Source organism: Rattus norvegicus, chromosome X, assembly GCF_021556685.1.
Source record: "Rattus norvegicus strain SHRSP/BbbUtx chromosome X, alternate assembly SHRSP_T2T, whole genome shotgun sequence".
Classification (NCBI taxonomy): domain Eukaryota; kingdom Metazoa; phylum Chordata; class Mammalia; order Rodentia; family Muridae; genus Rattus; species Rattus norvegicus.
The window spans coordinates 71729409-71746304 of record NC_141554.1 but is presented as its reverse complement, the minus strand read 5'-3'; the positions used below and the strand labels follow the sequence as shown (position 1 = coordinate 71746304).

The 16896-nt window shown below is 38.0% G+C and overlaps 1 protein-coding gene across 4 annotated transcripts in view; it reads left to right on the top strand.

The window, feature by feature from the left end:
• Nucleotides 1-16896, top strand: part of Ophn1 (oligophrenin 1) — a 396257-nt gene that overhangs the window by 259406 nt on the left and 119955 nt on the right.

The following is a 16896-nucleotide window of genomic DNA, read 5'->3' as shown; positions in this document are numbered from 1 at the left end:
TGAGAAGCAAGTATATATTTTTGGTGATTGGATGGAATGTTCTATAGATGTCTGCTAGGTCAATTTGATTTATTGCATTATTTAAGTCCAGAATTTCTTTGTTTAATTCTTGTGTTGAGGACCTGTCTATTGTTGAGAGAGGGTATTGACGGCTTCCTCTATCACCGCCTATGGATCAATATATTATTTTAGCTGTAGTGGTGTTTATTTATTATTAATGAATTATTTTGTTTACACCCCAAATGTTTCCCTCTTCTCTGTCCCCTCTTACAAAGTTCTTCCCCCATCCACCCTCCCCTTTGTCTCGGAGTGGGTGTCCCACCAGGGTCCCCTCAACCCTGGAGCATCAAGTCTACAAGATTAGGTTCATCCTCTCTTATCAACGCCAGACAATGCAACCCTCTGCTACATATGCGCCAGGGGATTTGGACCAGCCCATGTATGCTCTTTGGTTGGTGTTTCAGTCTCTGGGAGTACCCAGAGGTCCAGGTTAGTTGGCACTGCTGGTCTTCCTGTGGGGTTGCTATCCACACCAGTTCCTTCAGTTCTTCCCGTAACTCTTCCACAGAGGTCCTTGACTCCTGTCTAGTGCTTGATTGTGAGCATTTGCATTGTCTCAGTCAGCTGCAGGCAGAGTGTTGGTAGTGTTTCTTTTATCAACTTGGGTGGTATTAAATATATAAAGTGTTCGAATAACTGTAACATGTACATGATGCATAGTTGAACTAAGTCGAAATGATAGCACCTTTCACCCTGCTACTCCTTCCTACAGCAGAACATCTAATTATATTTCTTTTCAAAATTTTATCTTTAAATATTTTTATCCTTTGAAAATGTTATACATTTGTACAAGGCGTTTAGAGCATATCTATCTATTGCTACTACCCTTTAACTTTTCCTAGTGATCTTCCAGTTTTTCCTCCCTGCTTTAAAAATAATCTTCTCCAGAATAGATTGGGTTGTGCAGTAAATGATTCATAAAGCTCTTGGTATCACTATTTCAGAAATCTCTCTTTTAATTAGGTGAGTTTTTGATATAAACATACTCTGCAATAGTTTAACCATCTTTCCAAATGACAGTAAGTAAGATTTTTTTCTTCACAATCTGTGTTTCTTGCACAATTACATAGCTTTTCCTTTTACTCATGCATGTGTCATCGTTGTAGGTGCACAGTGTTTGGAGTATACCTAAGTGTTTCTGTAAATATTATTTGGAGGTTTTTTTACCCCACCTTAGATCATTTAGTTCCCAAATAAAAGACACAAAACCTTAATATTTATAATAAGCCTTAAACAGATAACAACCCTCTATGCTATTTTGTTTACTTTCCTGTTAATAACCCCAAGATATCACTTGCTGTCATCCACCTGGGTTGCTCCTATTCCCAACGGGCTGGTCCTCCTGGCCGTGTTCTTAAGAATCACCTACCCTATGGCAACTTCTTCCTTCTTCCTCCTCTCTCTTGTTCCTCCTTGTGGTCCCTGCCTCAGACCTCAAGCCTGGTAACCACAGCCCTGCCTACCTCTCTTCTGCCCAGCTATAGGCTGTAGACATCTTTATTAACCCATCATGGCTAACTTGGGGGTAAGGTTTATACAACAAAAGCTGGTATACCTGAGGATCTGCTCATCTGGGAGCAACCAGGTCTAGGGATACAGAATTTAATACTTGAAAACAAGCAGCATCAAAGCATTCCATCACACCCAGGTTCTGCTTGCCATATGCCCTTTGCATTAGCTGTTTTCTTTTTATATGCTCATTTTCCAATCTTATAGTTCCACTGATTCAGTACATATTTCTTCCCATCTTTACATCCCTTTGGAACACTTTCATCACAGAGACCCAGTTCACTATTTTAAGAACAACCCCTCCTCATCTGTTTTATCACCACTAACTCAATGCCATCCACTTTGCTCATTTGTTTATCCTTCCTTCTGTGTCACTAGCACTTAAGGCTCCACAGGTTTGTGAGTTGTGGGATTCCTAGAGCCACTTAGTGCCCTGCACACAACTGATACTTTCTTTCCACCCATCTTTGTGCATTCGCTTGATAATTATGGAAGCTAGGACCTCATCCATGCTAACCACATATTCTACTATTGAGTGATACCCACAGGGCACGTAGTAGACTTTTAATAAATATTTTTAGAATGAGTAAATGGGTTAGGCTCTGACAATTTTATGGACCTGGAGACCAGAGCTGTACAAAAGGGTTTTCTACAAAGATGGAAATATTTTTATCCATGTTCTCCAATATGATAGGGACTGGGTTATTGAAGCCATCAAATCTGAAATAATGGCTAGTACAGCCATCTTTTAAAAAATATTAATTTAAATTAAAATCCTCAAATGTGACTATGGCTACTTTAATAGCATTGTTTCAGAGAACCATCTACCTGCCTTGGCATGGGATTCTTTCAAAGCTTATTTATTTATTTTTAATCTCTTTAGATTCATGAATGCCAAAGTTTATTCAAAGAGGAACATTTTATTAGAGTTTTAAAGAAAAACTCTTAAGACAGACAAGTTGTAAATCTCAGCAGCTGCCGGGAGGAGGAGAATGAAGAATGGAAAAATGCTCTGCTCTTTTCAGCCAACATGGAGGTCAGCCACATGGCAGACAATAAGCCACAAGCAAGCAGGGGAGCTTTAGAGAAAGCATGATAAAGCCCAAAGTACCAGAAAAAATACGTAAGTTCTAGTTACCATCCGAAAGAAAGAGGCAGAGGAAACAAAGTGGATGTTAGACTTTTCACTCAGAAAGGTGGGCAGACTCAACATAAGCAAATGATGGCCTATAGAGCCCATGTTTGAGAGTAAGAAAAGGTTTTATTTATATTTTTATTTATATTCATTAAGTTAATGTTAGTATTGATGCCATTTTCCTATGTATTCTATGTGCTCTAAATTTCTTGGGTCCTTATAGTAACTCCCTATGTTCATAATTATTGTGGATCAACAAGCCTGGGACTCTGTGGAATTGTCTGCTGAGAGTAGCACATTCTAATTTTTGCCTGCTTCAGAAAAAGAACATCTCGTTGTCACTAGTTTTATGAGATGTTTCACTAAAATAAGGACTTTGCTGTATCCAATATAGTAGTATTCTGAAGTAAAAGTGTAACATGCAACATATGGAAGAATTTTGAAAATATTATACCAACGGGAAAAAAAAGTGATAAAATATCTGATGGTGGCATACGACCATAGCTCAGTTATCGATTACTTGCCTACTGTGCATGAAGCTCTGGGTTTGATCCCAGCACCACAAAAATGTATCAAATGATGTAGGCTTTCTTGTATTTGTATGAACTTTCTTTATTTGGCTAATAACAGGGAATGTAGACTAGTGTTAGTCTAGGGTAATGGGAGAGAAGTGGAGACTGTTTACTGAAGGGTCTGACATTTCTTTCCTTTTATTGAGTGATGGCAGCCTCCTATTATAGTCATAGGTATCCAACTTTAAAAATATACTTAAAGCCTGTCCATTGCAATCTTAGATATGTTTGTATCCACACAGTTTCTTGACAACTACTCCACTCCTGCTAAGTAGATCTTAGATTGCAATTCATATTTCTTAATAGGGTCTCACGTGGCCCAGTCTGGTCTTGAGCTCGCTAAATATTAGAGAATGACCTTAAATCCCCAACCTTCCAGCCTTTATTCCCAAGTGTCCGCATTACAAATGTACACAAGTTGGACCCCCCAGGGTAGGGGATGGTTGGGGGCAGGGGGAGGTAAGAGGAGGTAGATGGGGAGGGGAAACACCCTTATAGAAAGGGAAGGAGAGGGGTTAGGGGACTGATGGACACTAAATCAGGGAAGGGAATAACATTTGAAATGTAGATAAGAAATACCCAATTAAAAAGAGAAAAAAAACCAAACAAACAAATGTACACACGTGTGGTGACATCATACTTTGAACTAACCTTTTTAGTTCTTGTATTACTAAGGTATTTAATTGTTCTGTATATGATATGCCATTGCTACTTTACTGTTATAATGATAGGCAAGTATCATAATGGTACTTAGCTGCCTTTATCTCTTATGTTGAAATGTAGTCTTTGTATTCTGTGACTAAACAGGATTGTACCTGCCCTATTGTACTCTCTACAGCATGTTCCACATAGAGGTAAATCCTCTTTGTCTTCAGTAGCTTGATCTTTCTGTCTGCTGACAGGTATCTGAACCTGAAGGCACAAGTACTTAGTGTGATAATTTTATATTTCTGATATCTTATCCTTATTTACATATAATTTATGTGCATTGCATTCCTATGTTAACAAAATTATACATATGCATGCATATATGTATATGGTCAATCATTATTATCTACATGTGGCTGACTCCTGTCTCCCATGGATTCCAAAGTCTACAGATATTGATATTCCTTGTATATGATAGCAATGTATTCACATAAACCTATGCGTGCCTTTGCTTATACTTTAAATCACCTGTAGAATACTTATAATACATAATATAGTTTAAGTTCTCTAGTAGTTCCATTGTACTGTTTAGCAAACAATGACAAGAAAAAAGTGTATTCAAGTTCAATACAAGTGCAATTGCAATGACTATTTCTGACCAGATTGGGTTGAGTCCACATTGAACCCATGGATAGAGACAACTGTGTACATGCATGTAGTGTTTTGAATAAGAATGGCCCTCATAGGGTCATACATTTGGTCATCATGGAGTGGCACTCTTTGGGAGGAATTAGGAGATATGGCCTTGATGGAGCAGTAGGTGTGGCCTTGGTGGAGGAAGTATGTTACTGGGGGTAGGCTTTGAGGTTCCAGAAGACCGTGCTTGGCCCAGAGTCTTTTTCTTCCTGCTGCCTGCGGCTCTGGATATAGAACTCTCAGCCACTTCTCCAGTACCATGTCTGCCTGTGTGCTGTCCTGCCTTGATGACTAAACTTCTGTAAGCAAGCCCCAATTAAATACTTCCCATTTATTTATTTATTTATTTATTTATTTATTTATTTATCTATCCTTCCTTCCTTCCTTCCTTCCTTCCTTCCTTCCTTTCTTTCTTTCTTTCTTTCTTTCTTTCTTTCTTTCTTTCTTTCTTTCTTTCTTTCTTTCTTTCTTTCTTTCTTTCTTTCTTTCACATATTACATCCTGTCAGCACTTACCATCCCTCCACTTCTCCCATATGCCCCGAACTCTGACCTCTACTTTTCCTCAAATCGTTCCTCCTTTATTTTACCCTTCAGAAAAGAACAGGCCTCAACCGACCATAGCATAACAAGTTACAATAAGATTAGGTACAAATACTCATATCAAAGCTGGACAAAGCAACCCAGTAGGATGAAAAGGGTCCCAAGAACAGGGAAAAAGAGTCAGGGATACCCTCCACTCCCACTGTTAGCAGTTCCACAAGAACACCAAGCTACACATCTTTAACACACACACACACACACACACACACACACGTATGTATGTATGTATGCATGTATGTATGTATGCATGTATGTATGTATGTATGTATGTATGTATGTATGTATGTATGTATATACGTGTGTATATATGCATGCAGAGGACCTAGGTCAGACCCATACTGTCTCCATGATTGTTGATTCAGTCTCTGTGAGCTCTTATGAGGCCTGGTTAGTTGATTCTGTGTCCCATGGGCTTTTTTCTCCTTGTGTCCTTGACTCTTCTGGCTCCTACCCATCTTCTGCAGGATTCCTCAAGCTCCTCTGAGTATTTGTCTGTGTGTCTCTACCTTTGCTTCTATCAGTTGCTGGATGAAATCTCTCTGATGACAACTGGGCTAAATACCAGTCTATGAGTATAACAGAATATTATTAGGGATAATTTCATTAACTTTTATTGTGCAAATTTGTTTGGTTCTGTTCTAGATCTCAGGGCTGTCCAGCCTTTGGTTTATGGCTATTCAGGAAGTGTTGGGCACAGGCTCCCTCTCATGGCATAGGGCTCAAGTTGCATCAGTCATTGGTTGGCCACTCCTACAAGTTCTGTTCCACCTTTACCCCAGCACATCTTGTAGGCAGAACAAATTGTAGGTGGAAGGTTTTGTGGCCAGGTTGGTGTCCCAATCCCATGACTAGAAGCCTTGCCTAGTTGTAGGAGATGACTGGTTCAGGCTCCATAGCCCATATTACTACAAGTCTTTGCTAGGTTTACGCTTGTAATTCCAGGGAGTTTTCACTGCACTAGGTTTCCACCTTACCTCGCAAATGCTTCCCAGTTTCAGTTGTCTTTCTCAGTACTCTCCCTCCATTCCTCCCCTCACCTGATTCCTTCTGGTCTCACCCTCATCCACCCCCAGTCCACCCACAAAATCTGTTATATTTCCCCTTCCCAGGGAGATCCACAAGTCTCCTCTTGAGTCTTCTTTGTTACTTAGCCTTTTGGGTCTGTGAATTACACTATGATTATTCTATATTTTACAGCTAATGTCCACTTATACATACTATGTTTGTCTTTCTGAGTCTGGGTTACCTCATTCAGGATTGTTCTTTTATAGTTCTATCCATTTGCCTGCAAATTTCATAATGTTTTTTTACAGCTAAGTAATACTCCATTGTTTAAATGTAGTACATCCTCTTTATCCACCATTCCGTTCAGAGACATCTAGATTGTTTTCAGTTTCTGGCTATTAGGAATAAAGAAGCTTCTATCAACAGAGTTGGGCAAGTGTCTTTGTGGGATGGTGGAACATCCTTTGGATATATGCTCAGGAGTGGATATATGCTCAGGAGTGGATATATGCTCAGGAGTGGATATATGCTCAGGAGTGGATATATGCTCAGGAGTGGATATATGCTCAGGAGTGGATATATGCTCAGGAGTGGATATATGCTCAGGAGTGGATATATGCTCAGGAGTGGATATATGCTCAGGAGTGGATATATGCTCAGGAGTGGATATATGCTCAGGAGTGGATATATGCTCAGGAGTGGTGTAGCTGAGTCTTATGGTAGATCGATTCTTTATGCTTTCCTTGTAAGAGTTGTGATCATCATGTCTCCTCAAAGTAGTAGAACACTGATTATAATAATGGCTATATATTCAATTTCAATATGCTTTCTAACTATGTAAAACTATTAACTAGGGAGTGTTATGATGCACTTGCATAATACTAACCTGGACACTGATGAGAGAAGGAAGTATTAGGGGTGTTTGAGTGAAGAATAACACATTGAATGTAGACTAGTAGTATGATATCAAATTAAAATACCAGTTTTTCTCATTTTAGTGCTTGGATTATATGAAAGAATAATTACTTTTCCTAAGAAATGAACACTAAAATATTTAAGGAAAAGTGATCATAATGTCCACAATGTATCCTCAGAACAAATATGTGTTCTGAATACTTTAGCATATTCTTGTTATCCTAGAATTTGAGAGTCTGAGACGGGAGGACCATGATCTTGAGGTAACTCTGGGTTCTACAGCGAATTCTATGTGAAAAATATTGTGTTGAGTGCTATCTAGCAATGAAATGCATATACTCCTAACACTTGGAAGGTAGAAGCAAGAGAACCACAGGTTCAAGGCCATTCTTGGTTAGATAGCTTATATAGGCAAAGGCAAACCTTACACACATAAGGCTGTCCCAAAGAAAATCTAAAGTAATAAAAGTAATTGTGTATATTCAATTTTATATGATTTCTATATCATGCTAACCATCACAGTAGGAATTCTTTGGATTTTTCTTAACTTTAACGGGTCTTTGAAATCATAGGACTAAGATCAAAAATTTTAACTTCAAATTCTTTATATTGTCAATTTTTGGGGTCACCTTGAAGAAATGCTTAGGAAAAAATTACTTTAAAAATGCTTTATCATAGCCATTCTTTAAAATTGTAGATTTTTTAACTTAGCTGATGTCCCAAGCTTAACTACATTTATGAATCCATTTCATTAATCAATACCTGACTAGTTAAAATACACACATCAGACTATTTATGCTTTGCATCCACTTTGGTTGGAAGGAAACAAATTCTAGTTCAAGTTCCCCTAGACTCTCTTTGTTTCTTCTTTGGAACTCCTTGGTAAAGGCTCACTTGTTACTGTTGTCCTCAAAATTAACAAATGAGCAAACTTTTGCTGCCAAACAATTTACTTTTGAATTAATATTTCTTTTATTGTTGAGATTGTAATACAATTCTAACATTTCTACCTTCCCTTTCTTCTCTCCAATCCCTTTCATGTGATTCCCTTTACTCGCTTTCAAATTTATTACTTTTGTTTTAGCAATTGTTATATGCATGCGTGGTGTGTGTGTGTGTGTGTGTGTGTGTGTGTGTGTGTGTGTGTGTGTGTGTGTGTGTTTCCAGAGCTGACTGGTATTGAATAACCAGTTTGTATGCTTTTTGTGGAAGAGTATTTTTTTTCTGCTCTCAACATTCCTTATTTACCTATATATTTTTGTCTAGGTTTGAGACCTTATCATTTTTCCCCTGTGTACTTTAACATGCCTATGTTGTCCTTGTTCAGTTCATGTTTAGTAGTCATGTTGGTAAAACTTTTCGGGTGTAGCTTCTGACATTACTAGGTGATGTCTCACAACAAACGCTCTGGTTATCAGGTTCTTAAAAATGTTTTTGTCCTCTTTTCCACAATAATCCTTGAGTCCTAGCAGCAGGAGTTGTAGTTGTAGATGAATCCATTGAGACTGGAGTCCCAAACTCTGCATTTCAATTGGCTCTGGTTTTCTGTAATAGTCTTCATTTGTTGCAAATAGAAATTTCTTTGCTCATGGATGAGACCTACATGTATTCATGGGTATAATGACCAATATCTAAAATGTAGTTAGGGATTATTGGTTTAGTAAAGTGGTGGTTTTAGAGTCTCCTCCAACATTCATGACTTCACTGGCTCTGAGTTTCCAGTACTGGGCATGGTTTCCTTATTAAGTGGGGCTTAAGTCCATTAGAGAACTGTTGGTTACCGCCAAGGCATGTGTGCCGCTGTTGCACCCTGAGGGTTATTGTGCTATGCCGGTCATTTCTGTGGTTCATATGAGTCATATCACGCTAGGACTATTTAGTTGGTTCCCTTCTTTGGAAGCTTGTGGGAGTACCTTATGGTACCATGAAAACTAGTCCTCGGAGGAGAGGATTTCAGTTCAGTTCTAGCTCAGGTCCCTCTAGGCCCCAATTTACTTTCATTAGTAAACTCTAAATGAAATGTTAAGTTATACTTGTGATACCATTATGTCTAGACTTAACCTCTTTAAAATAAGTATAAAATGACTACCATGTTTTAATATTGAATTCTTTCTTATTGAAAGAGAATTCCCATGTTTTAATAGGTAGTTGAGTAGCACTTAGTATAACATCATTTTTTAAATAAGCAGTTTAGTGTTTAGTATAACTTCAATGTTATACAGCCACCACTTCTATCTTTTTCACAACCTTGTCATTGCTCTTGAAAGTGAGTGCCATACCAGTTGAGCAGTGCACTCATTCCCTTTCCCTGAGAACCTTTATTTTTCAGTATCTTTTTTTTTATTGTTTTTAGGTAGGGTTTCACTATGTAGCCCAGGCTTGCCTTGAATTCATGGCAGTTCTTCTGCCTCAGCCAACCAAGTGCTAGAAATGTGGATATAAGTTATAAAGCTTGCCCTGTTTCTGCCTTTGTGGGTTTCTCTTTACTCAATATTCTAGATCTTGATGATTTATGTAGACATAATTATACAATAGTGGGTACTTTATATATAAGAATTTTCTTTCACTTTGAATATAACTTATGACTTTCATGTACTTATAACCATTCTCAGCATTTCATGTTATGTTTTATGACTGATCTAATGATGTCTGGGTATACTATGAAAATTCTACACGGCCAAATGATTGAACTTCATGATCATGGAAAATTAAAAGTGTTGCAGACCAAAGCCAGATTACGTTAGGCTATTTTTAGTTTCTTTGAAAGTCATTGTGCACCCCTATATTTAACCTATTTTCTTTGCGACTACCAAAACCTTTAAACTGTACTCATAGTAGACTGTTAACTTCCACCAATTCAAAAGCTGAGAATGCGACCAGATAGCATGTGAAGCCTGTACAAGATTTCCCTACTTTGGTACAATGCACCCACCTGATGCTTTCTCCAGTGTATTTGAAACTGTGAAGATTTGTGTCTTTCTCTGTTGTATTAACCATAACCTTATAAAACTGTTACCATGGTGTTTAAGGTAACCAATAGCTTATATTCTTGGTCCATAGTCACTTGTATTTGACCCCAGAAGGAAAAAACTATTCTTTCTTTTGAGGTGAAGGTTGTAGTTTTATCTTTACACATATATCCATGATGAACGCAAGCTAATTTATTCCTTTCCATGCTTGTGACTAGTGCTACTGTAAACGTGAATGCGTGCACTCACTTGAATCCTAGTTTGCACTTCGTATAAAATTCCATTATTGTATGTAGGTGGTATATGTGTGAGATAAATGTTTACATTTGTATGAGTGTGTGAACACATGGCCCAGAAATCTACCTGTGTCTGTTCACTGCCCATGGTTCTGGGGTTACAGGCACACATGTTTAAACCTGGTATTTTATGTGGGTTCTTGGGGGTTGAACTTAGATTTTCATGCTTTTGCAGCAAGCATTATTACTATTTAGCTATCCTTCCCCCTTCCATCATGTGTCTAGGAACTGAATTGCAGGATCGCGTTACCTCTGTATTTTGCTTTTTAAATGACTTGCTAGTGTTTTTGTATAGTAGCTGAAGAATTTTATGTGTTAACTAATTTTCTGGATTCTATCCTCATGTGTGAGAAATGTTTTCATTTGAGTTTCTCTAAGATTCATAGCCTACTCTTAATTGGGTTATTTGTTTTCGTGACTCTTCATTTGTTGAGTTCTTCATAGAGTCTGTATGTTACTCTTCAGTCAGATATATAGCTGTCAAAGATTCTCTCCCATTCCCCTGGCTTCCTTTTGCTTTAATGATTGTTTCCTTAGCTGTGCAGAATCATTTAGTTTTATAAGGCCCCAACTGTCAGTCCTTGGCCTTCATTCCTGAGCAAATAGATCCTATTCAGGAAGTCTTTCCTAAACCTGTATCTTGTAGCATTCAATCTATTTTTTCCTTAACAGTTTCAGTGTTTCAGGTTTCATATTGAGGTGTTTGATCCACTTGGAGGTGTGTGTGTGTGTGTTTGTGTGTGTGTGTGTGTGTGTGTGTATGTGTGTATGTGTGTGCATGCATGTATGTATGTATGTGTGTGTGTGTGTGTGTGTGTGTTAGACATAGAACTAATTTTATTCTTTTCTGTATAGACATTAATTTTCCCCAGCACCATTTGTTGAAGATGACATCTTTTTGCCTGTGTTTGTTTTTGGTATCTTTGCTAAATACCAGATGTCTATAGTCATGGCTACTCATGTTTGGGTCTTCTGCCTTTCTTCCTTTGGTCTACATGTCTGATTTTATGCCAGTCTCACACTATTTTATTACTATAGCTTTATCATGTTTTTGGAAATCTGTAATGACAGTAATCCTCTAGGATTACTGTCTTTGTTACTCAAGATTGAGCTGGCTATCTGAAGCCCTTTGTTATTTTAGGAGACTTTTTTTTCTATTTCTTTAAAGAATGTTGTTGATATTGTGGTTAGGATGTCATTAAATCTAAAAATTGCTTTTGGTACAATGGTCATTTTCATAATATCAATTTCAGTAATGGGCATGGATATCCATATTTTCATGCCTTTCTCAATCTCTTGCTTTAGAGATTTAAAGTTTTCATTATAGAAGACTTTTACTTTCTTAGTGGAGTTTATTCCTCGATATTTTATTTTGCTTGAAGCTGTTGTGGGAGTGTGTCCATGATTTTGATCATCTTGTGATTTGCTTATTAGCCATTTGTATATTTTCTCTCCATTATTCTCCAAGTTTACATTTTTCCATGATAAAGTTAAGAGGTAGGATATAAATGAAAGACTATTATCGTCAGAAAAATCATATCGCTAGAAAAATCTGAACCCTAAGGTTAATGGCTTCATACTACTGTGAACAGTGTACCTGATTGTTAATTTAATGCACACTGCTTAAAACTTTGGCAAACATCTCATAAATTGGATTTAACCATGCTCATTAAAGCCTGCCACTCAAAATATAATGATAGTTATTTTGACTATTTACAAGGGATTTGGAAAGGTTAATGTATGTATGTTATTTTTTTCCTGAATCAATTATTTAAAGTGTATGAATTTTAAGTCTGAAGCTGCAGGTGTGAGGAGTGATTTACTGGAGTGATTTTGGCAGAGCCTTTAGATTACAATTCTCAACTATGGCTTTGTTATTCTTCACAATAGTATTCCTGAATTTGAGAAATGTGCCAAGTAGCCGCAGGGCCTCATTGTGCTTAATGTTTGAGACATTTCATTGTTTCATTACAAAATTTCTTCTATAAAAATATTCCAATCACTTCTAGAAATATTAAAAATTTGAATTTATGTTTGCATTCAGTTAGATATGATCATTGTATAAGTTGTAGTGTATTCCTATTTTATTTGAATTTTTTTTTTTTTTTTTTATTGCTTAGAGTAGCTAGTCCCAACTTCTTGATGGGGAAAAAAAAGGGATCCAGAATTAGCAGTGTAACATTTTTTTTTTTTTATTTTTATTAACTTGAGTATTTCTTATATACATTTCGAGTGTTATTCCCTTTCCCGGTTTCCAGGCAAACATCCCCCTCCCCCCTCCCCTTCCTTATGGGTGTTCCCCTCCCAACCCTCCCACCATTGCCGCCCTCCCCCCATAGACTAGTTCACTGGGGGTTCAGTCTTAGCAGGACCCAGGGCTTCCCCTTCCACTGGTGCTCTTACTAGGATATTCATTGCTACCTATGGGGTCAGAGTCCAGGGTCAGTCCATGTATAGTCTTTAGGTAGTGGTTTATTCCCTGGAAGCTCTGGTTGCTTGGCATTGTTGTACTTTTGGGGTCTCGAGCCCCTTCAAGCTCTTCCAGTTCTTTCTCTGATTCCTTCAATAGGGGACCTATTCTCAGTTCAGTGGTTTGCTGCTGGCATTCGCCTCTGTATTTGCTGTATTCTGGCTGTGTCTCTCAGGAGCGATCTACATCCGGCTCCTGTCGGTCTGCACTTCTTTGCTTCATCCATCTAGTCCAATTGGGTGGCTGTATATGTATGGGCCAAATGTGGGGCAGGCTCTGAATGGGTGTTCCTTCAGTCTCTGTTTTAATCTTTGCCTCTCCCTTCCCTGCCAAGGGTATTCTTTTTCCTCATTTAAAGAAGGAGTGAAGCATTCACATTTTGATCATCCGTCTTGAGTTTCGTTTGTTCTAGGGATCTAGGGTAATTCAAGCATTTGGGCTAATAGCCACTTATCAATGAGTGCATACCATGTATGTCTTTCTGTGATTGGGTTAGTTCACTCAGGATGATATTTTCCAGTTCCAACCATTTGCCTACGAATTTCATAAACTCGTTGTTTTTGATAGCTGAGTAGTATTCCATTGTGTAGATGTACCACATTTTCTGTATCCATTCCTCTGTTGAAGGGCATCTGGGTTCTTTCCATTTTCTGGCTATTATAAATAAGGCTGCGATGAACATAGTGGAGCACGTGTCTCTTTTATATGTTGAGGCATCTTTTGGGTATATGCCCAAGAGAGGTATAGCTGGATCCTCAGGCAGTTCAATGTCCAATTTTCTGAGGAACCTCCAGACTGATTTCCAGAATGGTTTTACCAGTCTGCAATCCCACCAACAATGGAGGAGTGTTCCTCTTTCTCCACAACCTCGCCAGCATCTGCTGTCACCTGAGTTTTTGATCTTAGCCAATCGCACTGGTGTGAGGTGAAATCTCAGGGTTGTTTTGATTTGCATTTCCCTTATGACTAAAGATGTTGAACATTTCTTTAGGTGTTTCTCAGCCATTCGGTATTCCTCAGCTGTGAATTCTTTGTTTAGCTCTGAACCCCATTTTTTAATAGGGTTATTTGTTTCCCTGCGGTCTAACTTCTTGAGTTCTTTGTATATTTTGGATATAAGGCCTCTATCTGTTGTAGGGTTGGTAAAGATCTTTTCCCAATCTGTTGGTTGCCGTTTTGTCCTAACCACAGTGTCCTTTGCCTTACAGAAGCTTTGCAGTTTTATGAGATCCCATTTGTCAATTCTTGATCTTAGAGCATAAGCCATTGGTGTTTTGTTCAGGAAATTTTTTCCAGTGCCCATGTGTTCCAGATGCTTCCCTAGTTTTTCTTCTATTAGTTTGAGTGTGTCTGGTTTGATGTGGAGGTCCTTGATCCACTTGGACTTAAGCTTTGTACAGGGTGATAAGCATGGATCGATCTGCATTCTTCTACATGTTGCCCTCCAGTTGAACCAGCACCATTTGCTGAAAATGCTATCTTTTTTCCATTGGATGGTTTTGGCTCCTTTGTCAAAAATCAAGTGACCATAGGTGTGTGGGTTCATTTCTGGGTCTTCAATTCTATTCCATTGGTCTATCTGTCTGTCTCTGTACCAATACCATGCAGTTTTTATCACTATTGCTCTGTAATACTGCTTGAGTTCAGGGATAGTGATTCCCCCTGAAGTCCTTTTATTGTTGAGGATAGCTTTAGCTATCCTGGGTTTTTTGTTATTCCAGATGAATTTGCAAATTGTTCTGTCTAACTCTTTGAAGAATTGGATTGGTATTTTGATGGGGATTGCATTGAATCTGTAGATTGCTTTTGGTAAAATGGCCATTTTTACTATATTAATCCTGCCAATCCATGAGCATGGGAGATCTTTCCATCTTCTGAGGTCTTCTTCAATTTCTTTCTTCAGTGTCTTGAAGTTCTTATTGTACAGATGTTTTACTTGCTTGGTTAAAGTCACACCGAGGTACTTTATATTATTTGGGTCTATTATGAAGGGTGTCGTTTCCCTAATTTCTTTCTCGGCTTGTTTCTCTTTTGTATAGAGGAAGGCAACTGATTTATTTGAGTTAATTTTATACCCAGCCACTTTGCTGAAGTTGTTTATCAGCTTTAGTAGTTCTCTGGTGGAACTTTTGGGATCACTTAAATATACTATCATATCATCTGCAAATAGTGATATTTTGACCTCTTCTTTTCCGATCTGTATCCCTTTGATCTCCTTTTGTTGTCTGATTGCTCTGGCTAGAACTTCAAGAACTATATTGAATAAGTAGGGAGAGAGTGGGCAGCCTTGTCTAGTCCCTGATTTTAGTGGGATTGCTTCAAGTTTCTCTCCATTTAGTTTAATGTTAGCAACTGGTTTGCTGTATATGGCTTTTACTATGTTTAGGTATGGGCCTTGAATTCCTATTCTTTCCAGGACTTTTATCATGAAGGGGTGTTGAATTTTGTCAAATGCTTTCTCAGCATCTAATGAAATGATCATGTGGTTCTGTTCTTTCAGTTTGTTTATATAATGGATCACGTTGATGGTTTTCCGTATATTAAACCATCCCTGCATGCCTGGGATGAAGCCTACTTGATCATGGTGGATGATTGTTTTGATGTGCTCTTGAATTCGGTTTGCCAGAATTTTATTGAGTATTTTTGCGTCGATATTCATAAGGGAAATTGGTCTGAAGTTCTCTTTCTTTGTTGTGTCTTTGTGTGGTTTAGGTATAAGAGTAATTGTAGATTCGTAGAAGGAATTCGGTAGGGCTCCATCTGTTTCAATTTTGTGGAATAGTTTGGATAATATTGGTATGAGGTCTTCTATGAAGGTTTGATAGAATTCTGCACTAAACCCATCTGGACCTGGGCTCTTTTTGGTTGGGAGACCTTTAATGACTGCTTCTATTTCCTTAGGAGTTATGGGGTTGTTTAACTGGTTTATCTGTTCCTGATTTAACTTTGATACCTGGTATCTGTCTAGGAAATTGTCCATTTCCTGGAGATTTTCAAATTTTGTTGAATATAGGTTTTTATAGTAAGATCTGATGATTTTTTGAATTTCCTCTGAATCTGTAGTTATGTCTCCCTTTTCATTTCTGATTTTGTTAATTTGGACGCACTCTCTGTGTCCTCTCGTTAGTCTGGCTAAGGGTTTATCTATCTTGTTGATTTTCTCAAAGAACCAACTTTTGGTCCTGTTGATTCTTTCTATGGTCCTTTTTGTTTCTACTTGGTTGATTTCAGCTCTGAGTTTGATTATTTCCTGCCTTCTACTCCTCCTGGGTGTATTTGCTTCTTTTTGTTCTAGAGCTTTTAGGTGTGCTGTCAAGCTGCTGACATATGCTCTTTCCTGTTTCTTTCTGCAGGCACTCAGCGCTATGAGTTTTCCTCTTAGCACAGCTTTCATTGTGTCCCATAAGTTTGAGTATGTTGTATCTTCATTTTCATTAAATTCTAAAAAGTTTTTAATTTCTTTCTTTATTTCTTCCTTGACCAGGTTATCATTGAGTAGAGCATTGATCAATTTCCACGTATATGTGGGCATTCTTCCCTTATTGTTATTGAAGACCAGTTTTAGGCCGTGGTGGTCCGATAGCACGCATGGGATTATTTCTATCTTTCTGTACCTGTTGAGGCCCGTTTTTTGACCGATTATATGGTCAATTTTGGAGAAAGTACCATGAGGAGCTGAGAAGAAGGTATATCCTTTTGCTTTAGGATAGAATGTTCTATAAATATCCGTTAAGTCCATTTGGCTCATGACTTCTCTTAGTCTGTCGACATCACTGTTTAATTTCTGATTCCATGATCTGTCCATTGATGAGAGTGGGGTGTTGAAATCTCCCACTATTATTGTGTGAGGTGCAATGTGTGTTTTGAGCTTTAGTAAGGTTTCTTTTACGTATGTAGGTGCCCTTGTATTTGGGGCATAGATATTTAGGATTGAGAGTTCATCTTGGTGGATTTTTCCTTTGATGAATATGAAGTGTCCTTCCTTATCTTTTTTGATGACTTTTAGTTGGAAATTGATT